The sequence below is a fragment of the Bacillus rossius genome, chromosome 7, assembly GCF_032445375.1.
Source record: "Bacillus rossius redtenbacheri isolate Brsri chromosome 7, Brsri_v3, whole genome shotgun sequence".
NCBI classification, from domain to species: Eukaryota; Metazoa; Arthropoda; class Insecta; order Phasmatodea; family Bacillidae; genus Bacillus; species Bacillus rossius.
Genome location: NC_086335.1, coordinates 20,950,800 through 20,971,641, shown reverse-complemented (window position 1 = coordinate 20,971,641; position 20,842 = coordinate 20,950,800). Strand labels below are relative to the sequence as shown.

Here is a 20,842-nt window from a genome sequence, read left to right as displayed (position 1 = left end):
CATGATGCTGTGGCCTGGTGAGTATTCGAAAGTTTCGTACTTTGGTACTTAGCTTGAGAACATTCTTGAAATTATTACTTAAGGCTATAATTCACCCACCCATGCCATAACTTCAGCCTGTATATTTTAAGCTACATGGAGGGCGTAAGAGAGCACGTGAGGGCTCTCTCTTTTGATCTCACTTTCTCGAACAATCTCCGACAAATCGAGACAGTGAGAGACTGCTCTTTGTTACGAAGATCTGAAGTTAAAGTAAGAATCAAACCATGCGTTTATCCTTACAACGTTTTAATTTAGGATGTGTTGTTATTTCCAGTTAACGTGTACATTTTGATGATTAATTAAGAGTAATTTCTGTCAAAATTATCTTTAAAATTAAGTTAAACCTAACCTTTCATTAGTCTAATAAAAATACAGGACAGAATAACATCTGGTTTTATATTTGAAAGCACCTTTGACTGAATGAAATCACCTAGAAATCAAAAGCTTGTTAGATTTATTAGAAAACACTTTAAAAATGATTAGCTAGATTTGTGCGGTGTGATTATAAAAAGGACCTGAAACTTTCCATCTTACTTTGCTGGATTCCTAGCATGCAACGTATTGTAAAAACCTTTATCAGTTTTCTGTTTCAATTTTTAATCAGACAGATATATTTGCACAGTTTTATTAGATACTTGAATTTACACTCCCTGAGTTAAGCAACGCTGCTAATCGAGTTGCTATCTCTGGTAATGAGATATATTCGTTAACTGCTGCCGCTTATAAAATTAAACCGTTTTTACGGTAGATTACAAAATATTCAAAAAATCTTTATTTATGTGTCTGAAATTTGCAGAGTCCTTTAACATTCATATAGAATTTTAAGTAATTACTAGCTGCCCGACCCGGCTTCGCACGGCTATACTAATGGAAAAAGAATTATGCCACATCTCCCATTTACAGTAATGGTAAACATAAAAAATTCATTGAAAATATATTACAATGCTGTATAATGTACCGGAGAAAAAATGAATAGCACCGATGGTTTCCCGACTCGTGCACGCAACGTACAACTGATATACCCGTTCTTCGCTACGGCAGTCTACAGGCAGATCACTCTTGCGCCGCTCATTATACATGCCCCTCCTTGTGGGTACGCCACTGCCGCGCGATGCCCGTTGCCATGGAGACGCAGAAGGCATGAACAATGCAAAATACTGTTCTCATGCAGACAAAGTACCCACTGTTGCCTGGTTTTAACCACCTATGCTATGGGATCTAATTTTCGGAAAATGTCATCCTGCGTAACATAAGGAACATTACTGTGAAGTTTCAAGTCTGTAAAATATATATACTTGAAAAAAAAGGGCAATTTTTGATATTTAAAGTACTTGCAAAATTTCAACGGTGATGAGGACTGCACTAACAATGAAATAGCCGTTGCCATAGAGACTAATGAAGCATCAACAAAGCAACAGCCGTTGCCATGGTGATTTCCTACCAAAAACTGGAAAAAAAAAAAAATTAGGGGTGGACTACCCCTAACATTTAGGGGGATGAAAAATAGATGTTGGCCGATTCTCATAGATACCGGATAAGCACAAAAAATTTCATCAAAATCGGTCAAGCCGTTTCGGAGGAGTATGGCAACGAAAACTGTGACACGAGAATTTTATATATAAGATTAATACTTTCATTATATGATAAAGTAAATATTTATCAAAAAATATTTTAAGTTAAAAAGTCTTAAAATTAAACATGAAAATCAAATGATCTTGTTTAAAATTTAACTAGATCACCATTAAAGCTGTTTGAAACGATTCAACATAATGCAATTTTAATAGTTTAAAAAAATATATAACTTATGCATGTTTCATTTTTAATATGGTAATTATTTTTAACAGAAACAGAATGTAACTATTAAGTATTGTTAGCGAAAAGGATGTTTTAATTAAGGTAATTTGTTTAGACATTTATATCAAATGCCTCACTGTTTTGTAACTTTTTTACGTGCGTAGTATATAATTCAGGATAATTGTAGACTGCGATGTATTGTTTTGTGATTAAATATCGCCTAGAATGATGAGATATCTGTAGCTTACAAAATAACTCTGTAAAAATTGACTCAAGAAGAGAAATTTTGTAAGATGGAATGTACACAATTTAATCCAAAATCCGACATGTAATAATTGCGCAGTAAAAAACTCAGAACTTTTATCAGAATTTTTTTTTTTGGCAACCGCTAAATATTATTATTTTATATATTCACAGTGCTCTGCACAATGCCAGTGACTGCTGAAATTTTGAGAATTTAGGTCAGTTGGTTATGTGTTATTTTGTATTCGTAGTTTTCAAATGCTAGTTAAATAGAATGTTTCCAATCAGAAAATAAATAATACGGGAAATAGCGTGAGTATACCAGGACTCAAATAAACTTGCAGAGTTTTCCAGATCTCAATTACCCACGGCCTCGCATAAGCCCTCATCCTTATCAGAGATACGACGGCACTTTTTAGTAGCGGTCGAGTCAGAATGCTTCAGCCTAGTCAGAAACAGGATGGTAGTTTTTATTGCTCTCTATCTCTCTCTATCTCTCTCTGTGTGTGTGTTCGTGTTTCTGTCCCGGTTACTCTCCCACACTCGCACATACCCACCGAACATCCAGGGGACAAAGAGTTGTGTCTCACGCGCACAGAACAATAGAGAGCGCCGCCTGGAACCAGATATTACCGTTGAAATTTGCGTATTTCAAGCTGGCTGCCACCGAGCCTGCTAAACCCCGCCCCAAACCTCCCCCCTCCCACGCAAGCCATCCCAACGCTCGCGTTAACGTCCTCCGCCGACAAAGACAATTTACGAGGTTCATTCCGGCGCCGCCTACACTCTTCCGCCGCGAAGGGCTGGCGACGATGGGGAGAAAGAGGCGAAAATAACCTTAAAAGACAAGCGGGAAATGCGTTTCCGCGGCATGTCTGGCGTGGGAGACAGGCACCGGCTAAAATCGAACTGAAGCGAGAATTGCTCCAATTGACGAGGTAAAAAAAAAAAAACATCTGAAAGTTCCCTAAACTCAAAGGAACTCATGACAACATCGCTGAACATGTTTATTAATGTACCTGACTGCTTATTAGCCGAAAACATTATGAGCAATAAAATAAAAGGCGGTAACAAAGATAACAGTTCATTAAATGAAGGTGTATTTTATGACAAGTCAAAATGCTTCCGATTTACCGATGTAAGAATGAGCAAGTTTAGTACCCATATATGTTATATTTTAAGTATGAAATGCCAAGCCTCCCGTTTACAAAAAATGCAGGCGCAATTATTTGTCTAGATATAAGAACACACATGTGGCGTAATTCGTATGTATGACATGAACAGTCTGTAGTAAATACCTTTGGCTGACAATGAAGTTTAACTGGCTAATTTGAGACTTAACACGCTATTCGCGTAGGATGTTTCAGTGTCATCCGCAAGTGATGAAAAAACACCATGAATTTTTTTAGTAACGTTTTACTGTTCATTTATTAATGATTCTTGATATGCTCCGTAGGAAATTGATTTTAAATGTGACTTCAAATACTAAGCTTATTTTCCAATTCCATATTTTAAACGAACTTTAATATGAAGCAATAAAAAATAACCAATCCGTCACACGAATCGTAAATATCTATAAGGCATGATTAAACCAATGGATCGGAAAGAAAACTACACATACAGCTGCCAAAAACTTTACCTAATTCTTACCCAAATTCAGATATTTATATTCATTGCATTTTTTAACTAATTATTTAACTGAAAAAACAAAACAATTGAAACGTGGTTTTCCAAAACATTAAATATTTTATTCTAAGGAATTTAACTGTATAAGTAGCTGTCAATATTAACATTAATAAAATATTGTAACAGCTTTGCATTTATACCAGGATATACTGGAAACAATTTCTTAGCAAGTCGTTATGTTGTTTATCTATAATTTTGCTTCAGTTTTATGAAATTCATTGAAAGAATTTGGAACTAAAACTATAGATTCAGGAATTAAACGTTGGCACAGCTCAATGAATTAAAAATTAATATCACGATTTCCTAAAAATCAAGAAACTTTTTCAGGTTTTAAAATTGATTAATACCAAAATGTACAAGAAGCAGAAATTAGGGTTCAAAAACTATATATAGGGACACAATTTAATGACATGCTATTTAAATTTAAAAAATTTCAGAAAGAAATTATAGTTGTTAACCGCTGTTAAAATTCATCATGAAATGCGTTCCGAAAGCACCCTTGAGGAGTTGGGCTACCATCACAAACGGTGAAAACAGGTAAAGGGGAAAATCAATAAATAAAAAAGGTGGAGAAGAGTATAGATATCAAGAGTTATCGGTTCCATTTCCACCGCGCACTCGAGGCACTGACGCAGTCGTGACACGAGTCAACTCCCCTCGCGTCACACCCACACTCGTGTTTTTTCCTCGTCGCCCCGGAATGTTTCCTTTTTTCGTCCGTGCACCGCGAATCGCAGACTTCATTTCCGCCAGAGCGCGCGGCTGCATTGTTGGTCGCCGGTGAAACGAGGCGCTTCTCGCAAAGCTTTTTTGTTTCTGTGTATATATATTTTTTTGCACTGGAGCCAACACTCCCTCTGTGAAACGGTGGAAAAAAGGGGGGGGGGGGGGGAATTCCCGCTCACACCTGGAACGTGCTATATCGCGTGAGGCTTGTTTCTCTCGAACACTCGCTGTTTCGGAGCACGAACGCTTCGTTCCGGAGATGGAGAGAGGGAGAGAGTCAGGAAGAATGAGAGAGATCTGGTAAACACCGTTTCAATGACGCTTCCAGCTGTCGCGGTGAAATATGTATCACCCCACCCCTTCTCCCTTTCCCCTTTTCCTCGGCGCTTTCTCGTTCACGAATCTATTCAACATTCCGAAACCATCCATGCTCATTTCCCCTGCCTCGTCAAGCTGGTGGGGACAGGAGTCGCCAAGATTTCAATTTCTGATCGCTTTCGTCTCGACAGCCTTCGTTCACCCACGAATCGTCTCGTCTGTGAAAGATTGCCATCCGCGAGATGTTTAATCTTCTCAGTCACGTGCACAAGAGACGTCGTCTACTCACACTAATGATGATAAAACAACAGGGAAGAAAAGACGGGTGAAACCGGAGCATTCTTCAACCTTGGGTACTACTACTGAACACATGGCATACTGCGTCAGCAGGCGAGGCTACCTGGGATAATCACCAACCAAGCGATTGGGAAATACACAAGTATGATTTACTCATTTACATTGTGCAAGCAGGGTCGGAAGGCAGAGGCCCATTTCTTCTGCCGCGAATGCTCAAAGATACGAAGTACTCGTCCGAAGATAACCAGAGTTTGGAATAGTATTGATCGAAGGACGTTTTCGATAAGTCAGCTTCACTCTGGTTTCGACAAACAACATATGTGATATAAATGGAACAACCCACATGGTAAACCTACTTGTCCTTGCACTTTACAGACCCTTGGCATAACTAAAATTTCCGCGCAGTACCTACGTTTTTCCAGAGGAATTTCATAAAACAATCATAAAGTAAAATAATAAATAATATTTTTTAAATAGTGCTGTAGTTAATAACATTCAAGTGCATGTTTTGCGATAAGAACAGTATTTGTACTTCAGCAAACTTCATGCCAGATAACTACTACCGTTACATACATTCCTATTCTATTAGTAATCCAACATGGCCGACGAGGTGGCCGAGTGGTTAAGGCGTTGGACTGCTAATTCAATGTGCTCAGCACGCGTGGGTTCGAATCCCATCCTCGTCGATAGTAATTTTGCCAAAGTATAATATTATTACTTGATAGCTGAAAACGTCATTCATTAAAGTTATATCGCATTGTCTAATAGAGCTATTCCTGGCATCCAGAGAAAGTTCAAATACACATTTGAATTTTATTAATTTACATTATTTAGAACAAAATTGGTTTTGTTACCAAAACATTTATTTACACTTTTCACAAAATTCCGATTTTAAACAAATGCCACGATCGTAAGTACATAATATTTTAGGAGAATTTATCGGCAGAGTTTACTAAATAATCTTTAATTATTGTAATTGCTTATAATTTCGTATTTCAAGTTCAGTTTTATTTACAAAATATCAGTTAATCATAGTGAACAATTTGTTTACATATTTGTGTGATAATAATACAATTAAAGTTTTAATATGTGAGTTTACTTATATGGATAGTGACAACAATTTGACTTCATGAGAGCAACTTCCGATACAAAAGATTTATATAAATTTTAGATTAAAGTAAAAAAATTCAAAATATTGTCTGAGGTCGAGACTTAAGGGCGAAGTTCCAATTTTTTTTTACTTTTGTTGTATTTGCCCAGTTCACAGTTAATCAATTTGGTAACGTGAAATCTTCTATTTCTAGTTATTTGAAGTCTTACCTTTGCTTTTGCAGTTAAAGCTTACATAAATGTGATGAAATAATTTTTACACTAAAAAATAGACCTCAATTATTAGCCAAAAGTACTCTCAATTAGTGAAATTTTTTCCATTAATAACTTATTATTTTAGCAAGATAATTCAAAAAGTTAATTACATTTGTATTCTCAAGTATATTTTATAAAGGCTCTCATAGTTAATTTGGTTCAAAGTGTTTCATTATTGAGAGAGAAAAAATGTTTTCTTTATTATAGTGAAACATGTAACAGATTCTAAATTTGTACATAAATTCAAAGAAAAGGAAATAGCACAATATTTGTATGCTATGATGTAAAAAAAATTATAACATAATAAGCGTAAAAAATATAATGTACCTAACATAAATTATGATACTTTTGTCAATCTTTATTAAAGAAAAAGCGGGAAAACAATCCCCCTATCGATTCTAGAATCGTGAAAATCTTTATGAAATTGCTAGAAATGTGAAGCTCACAGTAAACGTATTTGGTGTAAGGTTGCAGTCGTTTGCTCAGGATGTGGCCACTTGCCCACCTCAGACACTGTAGAGCCGCCTGGAGGTGTCTAATTGGGCAGCTCCCTGCGCGGGTAAACCCTGCAGCCCGAGGTGCGCTGTTGCGTGGTCCTTGCCTTCTTTCTCTCCCCCTCCCCATTCCTCCACCCACCGTCCTGCAGCCGATCAATCACTTCGCCATTCCACAGTCCTCCGTTCATTAATCAACGTCGATTGTCTTCCAGAGGAAGGATGGGGACGAGGGAAGAAGGAGAAAATAAAAGACCCTTCCTGATCCAATTTTTGCACCACCGCTCCCGACCGCGGTCTACACCCGAAAACCTTCCCTTCCCATCTTCTTCATCTCTTCTTTCCTCTTACTTTCCGGCCAAAGAAGAAAGCGCGGGCGGCCAGAGGCAGCTCTCCGGACGAGGATGGGAAGGGAAAAACCTCGCTAAATGAATGGAAGGGGGAAAAAAAGTAACTAATCTCTTTCCCTCGTCTCTCATCTGCGGGAGCGAGTCGCGAGGGAACTTCGACGGCAGGAGTGCAAGCTCTCAGTGGAGTGGGGAGAGAGTGGGCGTGTGTGAGCGCATTGTCTCTCGCTCAGCGCACTTTGATTACGTACAGCGTATCAAAAAATGCTTCCCTTTTAAAACACAGATAATATGTTCCTGACGAACTACATTATTTAATGCCTTAATCTGTAAATGACGTTTCTACTTCCAATATAGTTTAAAACATTTATAATTTTCTACTTATTGCTGTTGGGTTAAGATCACGTCCGTACAAACGATGTTGTTCCAGACGTATAGGTATGCGCGGCTTACAGCCATCTACAAGGGCTGTGATTGGTTCCTGTGAGTAGCAATGACTAAAGAAATGCGTGGCCAGGTGGAAACAATTTCTCTGATTGTTTGTTTATTGTGGGATCAGAATATTATTCTTCCTGTACAGAAATATTATTGCGAAAACCTACAATCAAAATTTAACTGGTTATTTCTTTATCTCATACCTTAACACTTAATCGAAAGCTCGATGACCAATGAGAATAAAGAAATGTCGAACACGTAACAAACACGTATGCACCTCACAATTAATTTTTTCACGAATTTGTCTTGTTTTATTTCTTTGGACGTGTTAACATCTTAACTCTCTGAATACAGAATTTAGCAGGAGTAATTTCGTAAAAACGTAACGGAAGTCGATGAACGGAAATGTGTCACAAAAATGGTGGACCCACGTGTAGCAACAAAAAAACCGTATAAATTTACTTTCGTTAACATTACGGAACATACCAAATATATTGGTGTGCCAAGGAAACTATGTTAATTAAACTTCCCCCCGAATATATTTGGTAAACAAAAATAATCGTAATAAAAACTAATCCCAAGTTTTGAATTAACTAAGAAAGCTGGCATTACACTTTTCATATTACATAACTTTCCTACTATACTGTGCTGATAGTTTCCATTAGCGCAGTGGTAGAATGTGTGCTATAAAACATATGGGGAGTGTTTAAAATCAAATCAGTGATGAAAACTTTTTTTTTTACTTTTTGTAACATTATAATATAATACTCTTGAATCAGCACAATAAGGTAAAGCTTTATTTGTAGAAAGTATTTACAGACTGATTTCAATGGTTTACGCAAACACCAAAATACAAACATATGCTTAGTGATATATGTGTTTTAAATAGTTTCAGGTTAAAACATTACACAATTTTCAAAAGCTTTATATGTATTACTAATAACGTATGCGGAAACTTTATAGTATTATATTTTAACTAATTACAATAAAATCCTTTGTCGTAAATCAGGTCCAAATCATGTTTTTAATATTTTTTTTTATCGGAGCCTTGCTGATATCTGCGTGTGATGGTGGCAAGCAATATTTGCGATTCAGGCAGCGAATTTCAGCAGTGGCCGCTAATAGTAGGTATATTTGTGATTCGCATACAGAAATTTTGGTATTTGTAAAGTAAATATTTTATTTATCCTTCTTTCCCCGATCGACATTATTAAAAAAAATTGTTTGTTAAATTTAGTGTCCGAGTTTGGGATTATAAATTTATTTGCTACATGAACACTAAGAGAACACAAGAACTTTCTCGTTACCGAGGTTACATGTTTACACATCACTGACGAGTACTGAAAGACTCGTTCACTATATATGTATATAAAGTTTAATAGTGCGATTGTAAATATATAAACTCATAGCCAACTACACCCATGATAGTTCACCATATTGAAACTTCCTATGTGGACAAATAGTAAAAACGTTTTTCAATTTTTTCAAGGATATAATATACACTGTGTTTTGTATAGTGTTGTGTGTCAAAAGTAAGCATGCAGTGTCTTTGTACTGTATTCTTACGATATTGTGGGGGCAAACAACCACTTAAAGTTCATAATTTCTTTAAGATCAAATTTTTGAAATAATAAAATTGTTATAAAACTTAAAAAAATATATATTTATAGACGATATATTTTAGTTTATGTTTCATCACGTTAATAATACTTGCAATTTTTTAATTTTATCAATTGGTTTTTCGAAATTATATTTACAGATTTTCTTTATTAAAGGTTTGGAAGTAACAGTCTCACAGGTGTGGAAGGTGGAAAAGGTGGGGGGGGGGGGGGGGTGAGAAGCAGCAGTGGTGGACCCACGAGGTCAAACTGTAGCAGAACAACATTTTTCAAATTAGCTCCGCGTCACATCATATTTAAATTACATTTTTACACAATTAAAATCGCATAAGCATAATGCTGTAATGACATCTTATTTTCTAGTATGTTTAGAATAAAAATTGGATTATGTAAAAGTAGTAAATAATGTCGGTTTTATTTTTACTAATCTTTTCACTGGTATATAAAAGTTTCTCCTGGCGCAGGAGTAGGAGTGTGAGGCGTGAGGCAGGTTAATGACAGACTCCTTGAAGTCAATGCGGCCATATTGAATGACCCTGACCTTCAAAATTCCCAAAAATTGACTAAAATTTTCTCAAAATTCCAAGAAATTTCCCTGTTTATAAGGAAAAGTTGGCGTTTTTAGGAAAAATTTCTCATTTTTCCACCACAAAAATTCAAAAATTCGAAATTCGGAATAACTCAAAATACATTTGACTTTGAAAGAACTCAAATTCCAAAAATCGGCAAAAATTCCTCATCGACAAGCCTTCCAAAGCCGTCGAGATCATGACCTTTATTCTGACCGTAAAAACAAAATATTTAAATTTCGGCAAATTTTTTTAAATATATTCTAAAACACATAACAAATGTTTACTTCAAAGTTTGCACTTTTCGCTACGCCCGCCAATTTGAAATCGAACGTCCCATTATTCGAATGCAGTATAATAATAATAAAATCGAACGCCCCACTCCCCGAATCTAGTACTTTTCGGTACGCCCGCCGTTTTGGTCATGTATGATGTCATCGTTGCACTTTTAGATACGGCCGCAGTCTTGGATTCCAGAACATTGCAGTTTCCATTATGGACGTCATCTTGTTGTCGTCTGCTGTTGACCGCCATCTTGGTATTTTATGTTCTGCTGGAGGCCAGCCTCTTTGATTCTATAAATATTGCAATTTTCGGTACGCCCTACGTCTTGAAAATCCGTAATTAGGCCTACTCTTATATTTTAACAAAAAAAAAATTTAAATTAATTAAAACAATTATTCGATTCAATTTTAACAAAAAAAATGGAATTATGGAGTTTTTGGTTTGAATCTGACGAGGTCATTCGATTAAAAGATTGAGACTGATCCTTCTTCCACGGAAGCCACCGATAGACTGACTTCCTACCACTAATACCCAGGCAGATATTACGCAAGCCAGTATGACGTCATGTCAGCCAACTTGTTGATGTCTGGTGGAGTTTGCCAGTTCATTTTCGTTTGCTAGAGGGCGCTGTAGCCATATAAGTTTAATTTTTTCCCAATAGTGCAGTAGTATTTATAACTGTGGCGTCCACCATATTTTCAGCCTTCTTGACAGCCATATTAATAATCGCTGTTTTTTAGCTACAAATTTGGGAAAAATCCCATAATTCATAAGCAAAGTCACTCGTTTAAATAATGATTGATTTAATCGATATCCGTCATTTGTTCTAGCATTGCTTGATGTAATAAAGAATAATTTAATTAAAATTACCAAAAAAATACAGGTTCGAAAAATAAAACAACTAAATTACAAGTAAAAAATGTATTACAGATATTCAAACAAATTACAAGCATTTACCGATGTATGCGCTCTTCTTATACGGCGAAGCGATTCCTTTACATGACTTGACATATTTTTCAAAGCATCTCCACATGGCATTAGATAAACCAGTCACCTCCAGTCGGTGGCTAGGTACATACATTCGGTTGGACAGGCTATCACGTCCAGTAGGTGGAGAGATTTTCAAGATTAATGCCACAAACAATTAACTTCTGCCCTTGTAATTTATTTATTGACATTGCAAATGCAAGCCGCACTGGAAATTTTAACCATTTAAAGTCGAATGGCATGTCATTCGGATCTTAGGGCTGCGTGGAATCAAAACGTCTTCGCCTTTATATTTCCCTTTTAAAATTGTGGCTTCGATGACGTTGTTTATTAATTTCTTCACCGCAAGCCGAGTGCCATTACAAAGACGTGGCTGGTTTATGTTACGTAACATTATCATTACCAATCAAATTTTTAGTTTCAGATTATGAGGTGGTAATCCGGCAAATTCCACGGAATTTAAAAATTATGTTGGATAGTTGACAAAACCATCTTTGTTAGTAACGGAATTAACCGATTTGTATGTCATTAATTCGCCAGCTATCTTACTTTGAATTTTAAAATTCATTTCTTTGACATCAACGTTTTTTGCGACCAATATAACACGTTCACTTAACCAAACATGATTTTTGTAATTTTCAGCAATGTTTCAGAAAACCATCTCGATGAGTTCGGTCTTTGATTCAGTAAAGTGACAAAAATTTGCAAGGAATGTAATCTATCCAGACGATGTGTCAACAGGAATTTTGCCATTACCAATATCGAAGAATTGTTTGGAAAATACTTCACCAGATTCGTCATTTTGTAATACGACACCCATATTCATATTTAATTATAGTGTCTTGACGTATTTCCAAAAAATAAACGACTTGAAACAAGCATTAAGTTCGTCGGCTGGCGTTGATCGAGGCATTACTGGCAATGTTTGTCGAAGATCACCTGCCAATAGAATAATCGCTCCACCAAACCGGTTTTGTTTGTTTCGTAAATCTTTCATAGTGCGGTCTAATAACTCCAAAGATTATTTTTGTGCCATCGTGCATTCATCCCAAACGATTGATCTGCTTTGCTGTAACACTTTGGCCTTCGCAGAATTCCTCTAAAGGTTGCAAGTTGGAGTTTCATTCACTTGCATGTTCACCGGCAATTTGAGTGCTGAATGAGCTGTTCGACCGCCTTCCAAAGAGCAAAGAGTATATAACGCTGGGGCTAAGGTTACATTAAAAGAGTTTATAATAAAGGGAGTCGTTAAGTTTCTTAAATCTTCTAAGTTTCTGCGCAATTTTCTTAATTTTTTTAATGTGAGAACCTTCTACGAAGTATAAAACATTTAAAAAAATGAATGAAATCGGTAAAGCCATTCTCAAGTTATAGCATGACCAGGATAAATAGGGGTTAATTTTTATATATATAGATGTAGTTGTCGCGGTGGCGCGATGACATCGAGCATGCTTTCTCTCAGCGAGTGAATTGCTCAATATATTTAAGGCTTCGTGCACTGTAGTTTTGATTCTGACTTCCTTCAAAATCATTCAACGATAAAGTCATTCAATCGGAAATTAAAGAACGAATGAATTTCGTGGGTAAAATCGAAGTGGGCTGGAAAAGCGAAATGCGCAGCAAGAAGAAAAAAAATAAATAAAATATTAACCCTCTGGTTTGTTTGTACGACTGTACTGTACCTCTGTACTTTTTCGCAATCCCCTTCCAACCAAATCGTTTGAACACCCGTGATTTTCCATGTAGATATAACTGAGTTTTCTGTTTGTGGTTTTTAAAGGAGGAGTATGCGTATGCTCTATGCTCTTTTCATGTAAAGCGCCAAAGTATTTTTATTGACAGTAAACATTTTTTTAAATTTTATATTTCGATAAACATTACTTGGTCCAACATGTAGGCTCAGTGCTTAGAGCTCATGGCTGATGACACAAACTTCAAGGTTTTGATTCCGGGATATTTGAAGTGAAACTTCAATTCCTAATTTTAAGCCAACGTTTCCGTGAAACACTGTTGTGAAACGTTTCTGACGTGGAAAGGAAAGAGATTAGGTACTTGACCAACTATACATAAAAATAACACTATGCTAAATACGTTGCTGAGCTTTTTTTCGTTCTCCTCTTTGTGCGGTGATTCGTCTCCCCTCCCCCCACCAAAACAAAAATTGAGCCGAGAAAGATAGATGAATGAAAGAATAAGACAGAGATTATGTGCCCGCGCTTGATTCAGAAAATAGATATAAGCATCCTATAGAGTCAGCTGTAAGTGCCTTGAATGTTATATTTGCTACCAGTGCGCTCGCGTTCCTCCTTGTTCAACCAGCAGCGTAGAGCGCGCTGTTGAAACATATTCCTCCTCTCCTGACACGATGTAAGGCATTACAATCATCCATCAAATTGCCAGGAAAATTAACGGGAAGGGAAAGGGACAGAAAGGCTCCATATTGATTACAGCAGTTTATATGATAATTTTTTGTTCGTTTGTATTGACATAATTTGATCTTTATCCACTTCAGTCACACTCTGTCAAAACTAAGCTATCAGATATTTTTTTAAATTTTTATTAACACCATTTTATAGACTTTCCTGTGGTTATAATATCAAATTTTAATGTAAGTATATATTTTATTATATTATTTAAACCTATATGAAAATTATATTTTCTTCCACAGCCATAAAGTATGAATAGCAATAAACTAGAATTCAAGGTTTGATAAACTCTATGTGTCTTTGAAATATAAATTGTCCATTTCAGTGTACGAATGGACGGAAAGATTCAAATCATTGATTACACATTAGTGGTTTTAAAATGATAGTAAATATTGTCTATTATTGGTGTTATTAATATTGTGTTCATCGGAAAAAATTAATTGTATATTTGTAGCAACTTATTATTATTAAATTCGTGTATTCGGCTAAATTATTCACCATGCTTAAACATAAGCAAATTTAAAAAGAAAATCAAAATTTAAGAAGTTCTTGTCGCTTTAAGAGCGTTGAAGCCGAGATGGTGTGCATGTCCTCCTTAAAGTAACCAGTGCGAGAGGCATGAGAGAGGACCACTGTGGCTGGGGCGACACGGAGGGGCACAAAGCCCGCCCCGGGCCGCGATAAGGGGCTGACCGGCAATTTGCCTAATCCCTTCGACATCTCGGCTATCAGCGCCACCCCGCCGCGACCGCCCCCGGCGCTGGTATTCCCGCAACCCTCTCCCGTCCCCGGCCGACCTCGGACAGTATCCCGACGGGGCGACCGGCCCTCGCTAATTGGCGCACTCTATCAGCGCGCGGCACAGATTACTCGTCGTCGTGGTGGTCAACGTGCAGCACCCCGCGATCGAGGCCTGCAGTGTTGCTCAAGAGGAGCCTGAGATGTAATCAAGCTCTGTCCCTGCCCGAACACGCCCGAATATTCACCTTCGGCCAACCTCGGGACTTGTTTTATTTTTGCGCAGGAAAAATGAATTCAAATATTAAAAGTGGTTGGTTAGGTTAGCTACAATAAAACACTATGGACTGTTAGTTAGGTTAGTATAGCTACATCAAAATAAACAAAGTAATATAAATATATATAAATAAACCCGAGGTTGGCCGAAGGTGAATATTCGGGCGTGTTTGGGCAGGGACAGAGCTTGATGTACATCTTAGGCTTCCCATTGCTCGAGCTGACAGTCCTATTTGCACAAGAATCAACCACGAGTGTGAGAACCACCAGGCACGACACTCCAGCCAGACAGTCTGAGGTTCAACAGAGTTCACATCACACCTTCAGAACAGACGGTTGAGGGGCAGGGAAGGGGTGAAATGAATCCTTCCCCAACGTCATCACAAGTTCTCAGAATTGATTTTATGCGCGTCACTGCATATGGTTTCTCCACGGGGGGGGGGGGGGGGGAAAGAAAAATGTAGAAATTGATTTGTGCATTATGTCAATGAGTGACTTGAAAAAAAAAGCAAAAACAGAGAAAACAAAGGGTATAGTACTTGTATTATAAGAAATTAAACCTAATTCACCCACAAACTGGAACCTACACCCGCGAACCCTGTAGCACTTCGAAAGCCAGGAGTAAGCGTCTTTAAAGAAATCGGGAGCCAGCAACACGGTGTGTCTTCGACCAAAGCGCAGTAGATACTGAAGTGTGCTGTGCAAGTTTGGGGGACAACATCGGCCGGGAAGCCTACGATGTACATTCTGTATTGCACAGACCCGAATACTCACGTTGGCAAGCCTTCTTTTCACAGACGAGAGAGCCAAACCCGAAGTTCCCCGAAGTTCATGCTCGCTTTTTTGTTTACATGATTTCACAGTAACTTTACTGTAGCTATCCTAACCAAATCAACCGTCCATAACGTTTTAAAGTATTTATAATGTAGCTAACCTAACCTAATTGACCATTAGTTATCATTAATTGTATATTTATTCATTTACAATGAACAAATAAACCGAAGATGCACGATCGGAGGTTTGGCTCTCTCATCTGTTGAAAGAAGGCTTGCCAACGTGAGTATTCGGGTCTGTTAAATACAGAATGTACATCGTAGGCTTCCCACACCGGCCACTCCCAGACCACAGCAGATCACAGCTGGTAGCGGGTCTCCAACTCGACCACTAGCCGGGAAGTACACCCCGACGGTGTTGGTCTGGCGACAAACAGGCCCTTGTCGACCACCAGACCTGCCGAGGGTCTGGTCTGGCAGTGTGTAGAGCAGCACAGCTGCAGTGACGAGGTTTACCAGCTGCTGTTTATGAACCAGGCCACACTCCCCGGTGGAGCAATTCCTGAATGAGCGAGGGAGTAAATGTACTGGAAATACCTCGAGAAAACCATACGGTTTTTTTTTTCACTTTTGAAAAAAAATAAATTCTGTCAACATCTGCTCCTGTTTGAACGTATAGAATTTCTTAAATATAAGCAAATGTAAAATACAGCATTTTTAATGTTATTTTGTACATGGTAATACACCTCAGCATTCATTAGAACATAAAACAGCAATTATTAAGACTGAATACCTTTCTTGAATTAGGATTTTTTTTAATACCCTTTTACTCACATCGATAGATGAGTTAGGCATATAAGAAGATTATACATAACGTAGATACAACATCAGAGGGCCATGGTAAATGAAACATTATTTTTTGATCTATCACGCTAAATAATTTTGCGTATTCTCGTTGATGATTAAACCTAACCACTAATAAATAAAAAATTGGTTGTCTGTAAAGTCGGTTTACGGACGATAGTTTAACGTGACGTCATAACAAAACATTGATGAAATGATTGCATACTTTTATGAATAAAATTGAATAATTTTTATTTTAATAATAAAATAAATACTTAAAATTATACTAGTAATCATATTTTTTAAATGCAAGAATAATTAACCTTTATTGCCGAAATTGTTGTTGTAATAAGCAATGAAAACCACATTAACTTTTAACTTCACTTTATAACCAGTCGACGAAACAGTTCACGTGTAGATGACTTGTATGAATTTTAAAAACTGGCGTTTAGCTATAAAGTTTAAATATAATTATGGACAAGTTTTCATATAAATAAACTGTAATCAAATATCTATCATCAATTATATGAATCACCATAATTTTTTAGTCAATTTATTGTAACATAACCTATTTTTACTGCACTCACCGACATATTCTACTTTTTTTATAATAAAAGAATAAGTACTTGAAATTATACTAGTAATCAGATTCATTTTCTTACCTACATTTGACGTAGAAACACATTTATACACAAAGTTTTAAGTTTTCACTTCTGTCGGTGCGGCGCAAGAGTACAATGAGCGTAACGGGCCACACCCTAACGGAACAATGTGCGTAACGGCACACTTTTTCGTGCGTGCAGACGGCGTTCATCGATTTATTAGACGTCACGTCAATAATAAACTTGTTTAGACATCTACACGAATGTGCAAAGAACAAGTTACTGTATTTTTCTTCGCTTTTTTTGCTATACACAAGTGTTTCTGATGGGACTTACTGTGCATGAACGACTTATTATAAACAGTTGCATTGCAACTAATTGCGATATAAAAAATCATTATAAGTTTATTTCTGACTGAATAATTATATGTTGGTCATGTTATAGAGGTAAGAAATACATTATTCCCTTAGTATAATTCGTCCTGTCTTGATTTTGCATAAATCATTATAAAAGGATATTATTAAAAATTATTTTTTCTATTAATTTCTTCAAATTTGTCAATTACAGTACGTTTCAAAATCATTAAATAATTTCAATATATTTCTTATTAATATATTATGTACTTTAATCATAGAAAATTTATGTTATACATTTTTAATTAACAATGGGCAAAATCACTAACTAAATTAAAAGTGCGCGTGTTACCAACTACACGTGATAGAAGTGAAACTTCTATGGCAAGTCGAACCTCGACTCGGAAGTAGAAGTATATCTGTGGACAAGTACATTTTTGCGTAAGAAACGCTTCACAACTTTTCACGAAAACGTTGCATTGAAATTCGCCCTTGAAATATTACTCTCGTAGCGTCGAAAGAAGTTTCACTTAAAAAAAAAAAGTAATTTGAAAACCCACCACTTCCATTTCCATGTTGGTGACCGCCCCCGAAGTCGATACCTGTAGTTCGACGCCGAAGGGAAAGTTTGTCCAGCCTCTCGTCGTATATCCCACTTTCGCGTGGATTAACCGCTAGCCGCGAGCTCCGGAAGAGGTAAATAAACATTTGTCCTCTCTCCTGCGTGGCACCTTTGCCTTTGTGTGTTTTTTCTTTGCCCACTTCCTTCGCTACGGCCACCTGACTTGCACTTCCTCTTCTGTTTTCTTGTTCCTTCTCGCGGTCTCTGTCCTTCTTCGGCCGCAGAGGACTTATTTACCACTTCCCCTCCTCGCAGACCGAGTCGAGAGATCGAGAGTTCATTACTTCGATAATCGATACTTTCGCCTCCTGCCCTCTTTCCGAAACCCGTTCTTTGTTTGTCTTGCAGGGCGTCGGAGACGGAGATCCTAGTATGTTTTACTCGTCATGAAAAAATAAGGAAAATAAACTGTGGTATTTTATATCTTACAGGTATGCGTGTGAAAAACTTCTATCACCATTCTGTTTCGTAAAAAAAACTATATGTGTGCGTCAATTTAGCTTAATTTTACTTATATATATTAATATAGATTAGGTACCAGAACTACAAAGCGTACTATCTAAAAAATATTTTTATTGCAAACACTTGAAACCATTATTTGTAAATTAATCAATATTTAATTTAACTTCAAAATGCATGTAAAATTTTTATAAAATATTATTGAATTTGTAAGTATGTAAGGTTCTTATTAAAAAAATCGCAAGTAATCAAATATAACCCCATTTTCCAAGAGAATAAACTAAAATAAAATAAATAAAACCCAATCATGATTTTAAACGTAAATTTTTTAGGATCTATGTAAAAATTCACAACTCCTGACTTTGTAAATATTGAGACATTCGTTACCCCAGTAAAAACACTATTATGAATTGTTTACCCCTTTAGTTGCGAAATAAAGATGTTAAAAAAACTATCCATTATTTATGTAAAAGCATTTAACACACGATGTATTACCTCCTGATTTAATTGTTTAAGATATTGTTAGCTAATATCTTATCAATTTAACCAACACCACATTCACTTAAAATAAAATGGAGATTCAATAATTGTAAAAAAAAAATTATTAAATCTTTATACAGGATAATCCTGTAAATTTAGTAATTCCGGAGGTACGATTTTTAATTTTAACACTATATTCATGTTTTAAAACCTTTGGTTAAATTTCACGAAGTAAGAAATAAATATTAATTATTAGAGTTTTTTTATTTTCTGCTGTAATAAAATCATAGATATCATTTTTTTAGTAAAATTTCTTACTCACTTTTTACCACTTAGCGATAATTTTGATAACTGAAGAAAAAATACCCACTACGTAAAACATTTTTCATTTGTTTTGGTGTACAATAACGAAAATTATTGAAGTATTATTTGGTTTTAAAATACGCATTAATCAAGCACGATATATAAACATCACAATTTTAGTAAGCGGACACAGACACACTCACCGCACCCATAACCCAGTGCAAAACATACCAACGTATAGCTTGTTACTGTATGGTAAATATCTCGACGGCCAAGTTGTCAAAGGCGGATTATTCTTTTTTCAATCCAGGGGTCCGAGCTCTCATGGTTCAAAATAATTCGCTTCCAAACCGTGGAAACAAAGATGGCTGACATTACATCGTGTAAGATGGCGACGTCCTGCAGAAGAAAATAATATAGTGGCTGTAATGCCATAATCCAAGATGGCGGCGTTGAAGCCATAATCCACGATGGCGGCGATGACATCATAATCCAAGATGGTGGAAAGTTCTACAGTAACGGGCAGTGCAACATTCGAGAGTGGGACACTCGATTCCCAGATCGCGATATTCAAAATGGCGGAATCCTAGATGCCGGATGTGACGTCATCCAAAGTGGCAGCCGGGTTTGAGGTACAGGTCATACAAGATGGCCGTGTCAGTACAAGATGCTGGACCGACAGTCCAAGCCTCACCCAATACCCAGGGCTCGGACCAGCTATTACATATTATCTTTATATTAGAATTAGAGCCTTTCTTGTTAATATTCAGTCGAATCCAAGCCAATTTGTAAGCGTACAATGCCAAATTTTGGAATATTAAAGTATAATTAAATTGACATTTTTGTCTGTAAAGTTATTGATTTTATTCTTATTTTCACCCAAAGTATATTTACTGACTTAAATTATTTTCTCTTATAACAATGTTACCACTGTTTTAACCGTCAGTGGTGAAAATTAAAAAAAAAAAAAGAAATAGGCTATAGTTACGCTCATCACTGACTAATGATCGCGTAACGCTGTAGGCTATGTATTTTTTAGTGATCTTTGCTAACCTATACCTCCTAGCATTGCGACCGAGTCCGTGGCGCAATTCTGTTTTCATGCGATTACAGTGTGACATTTTAAATGCTCTTTGCTAACCTGTTTCTTCTAGAATTGCTGCCGAAATTGTGGCACAAAGATAATATTTTGACATCTTGTTGTTGGTCATATCATTTTCGTGCACATAATCAGTGAGTTAAGTATCTTAAATGTATGATTCTGTGTGTTAGTTGATTTGTATAATTCTGTGTGTGAATAATTATGTGCTTGACCATTATCTTCCCATATATTATATGACCATTAACTTTCCATATGCATGCCTAATGTATTCCATTATGTTTCTCTGTGTTTGAATGATTAATGTCATGAGGTAGATGAATGATATTTCCTTTTTGTTGGTATCACCTTTATATGCAATAAATTATGAAATACATGCTTTATTGTTCTATATATCTTCACAAGACCAACTGTATTTGGATTTATCACGATAAAGAGCTGCAAGTCAAGTGAAAGTGTATATTTAATCAATCAGCAGCAAGGAATATTATTATATCACCGAAGACAATTAATGCTTTTGCAAAATATTAAAATATATTAAAATATATTAGATTTATATTAAAAAATTCGTGTATATTAAATTAAAGTGTTTATTAAATTCATCATTTTTCAACGAATGCCTTAGGCGCCTTACAGGTAACTAAAATTACGCCAAGAAATT

The 20,842-nt window shown here is 36.3% G+C and overlaps 1 non-coding gene across 1 annotated transcript; it reads left to right on the top strand.

The window, feature by feature from the left end:
- Positions 1–5,710: 5,710 nt before the first annotated feature.
- Trnas-gcu (transfer RNA serine (anticodon GCU)) lies at positions 5,711–5,792 on the top strand. The gene has a single exon. It is a non-coding gene; the product is annotated as a tRNA-Ser (tRNA).
- The last annotated feature ends 15,050 nt before the right edge of the window (positions 5,793–20,842 follow it).